Raw genomic sequence first — 1520 nt, forward strand, 5'->3', positions numbered from 1 at the left:
GCACTGTCAGAGGGTCAGCGCTGAGGGAGTGCCGCACTGTTAGAGGGTCAGTACTGAGGGAGAGCCGCACTGTCAGAGGGTCAGGACTGAGGGAGTGCCGCACTGCCAGAGGGTCAGTGCTGAGGGAGTGCTGCAGTGTCAGAGGGTCAGAACTGAGGGAGCGCCGCACTGTCAGAGGGTCAGTACTGAGGGAGTGCTGCACTGTCAGAGGGTCAGTACTGAGGGAGTGCCGCACTGTCAGAGCGTCAGGACTGAGGGAGTGCCGCACTGTCAGAGGGTCAGGACTGAGGGAGTGCCGCACTGTCAGAGGGTCAGTACTGAGGGAGTGCCGCACGGTCAGAGGGTCAGTACGGAGGGAGTGCCGCACTGTCAGAGGGTCAGTGCTGGGGGAGTGATGCACTGTCAGAGGGTCAGTACTGAGGGAGTGCCGCACTGTTAGAGGGTCAGTACTGAGGGAGTGCCGCACTGTCAGAGGGTCAGGACTGAGGGAGTGCCGCTCTGTCAGAGGGTCAGTACTGAGGGAGTGCCGCTCTGTCAGAGGGTCAGTACTGAGGGAGAGCCGCACTGTCAGAGGGTCAGGACTGAGGGAGTGCCGCACTGCCAGAGGGTCAGTGCTGAGGGAGTGCTGCAGTGTCAGAGGGTCAGTACTGAGGGAGCGCCGCACTGTCAGAGGGTCAGTACTGAGGGAGTGCCGCACTGTCAGAGCGTCAGGACTGAGGGAGTGCCGCACTGTCAGAGGGTCAGGACTGAGGGAGTGCCGCACTGTCAGAGGGTCAGTACTGAGGGAGTGCCGCACGGTCAGAGGGTCAGTACGGAGGGAGTGCCGCACTGTCAGAGGGTCAGTACTGAGGGAGTGCCGCACTGTCGGAGGGTCAGTGCTGAGGGAGTGATGCACTGTCAGAGGGTCAGTACTGAGGGAGTGCCGCACTGTTAGAGGGTCAGTACTGAGGGAGTGCCGCACTGTCAGAGGGTCAGGACTGAGGGAGTGCCGCTCTGTCAGAGGGTCAGGACTGAGGGAGTGCCGCTCTGTCAGAGGGTCAGGACTGAGGGAGTGCCGCACTGTCAGAGGGTCAGGACTGAGGGAGTGCCGCACTGTCAGAGGGTCAGTACTGAGGGAGTGCCGCACTGTCAGAGGGTCAGTACTGAGGGAGTGCCGCACTGCCAGAGGGTCAGTACTGAGGGAGTGCCGCACTGTCAGAGGGTCAGGACTGAGGGAGTGCCGCACTGTCAGAGGGTCAGTACTGAGGGAGTGCCGCACTGTCAGAGGGTCAGGACTGAGGGAGTGCCGCACTGTCAGAGGGTCAGTACTGAGGGAGTGTCGCACTGTCAGAGGGTCAGTGCTGAGGGAGTGCCGCGCAGTCAGAGGGTCAGCGCTGAGGGAGTGCCGCGCTGTCAGAGGGTCAGTACTGAGGGAGTGCCACACTGTCAGAGGGTCAGTGCTGAGGGAGTGCCGCACTGTCAGAGGGTCAGTGCTGAGGGAGTGCCGCGCTGTCAGAGGGTCAGTACTGAGGGAGTGCCGC

Source organism: Mustelus asterias, unplaced genomic scaffold, assembly GCF_964213995.1.
Source record: "Mustelus asterias unplaced genomic scaffold, sMusAst1.hap1.1 HAP1_SCAFFOLD_2310, whole genome shotgun sequence".
In the NCBI taxonomy this organism is placed as follows: Eukaryota; Metazoa; Chordata; class Chondrichthyes; order Carcharhiniformes; family Triakidae; genus Mustelus; species Mustelus asterias.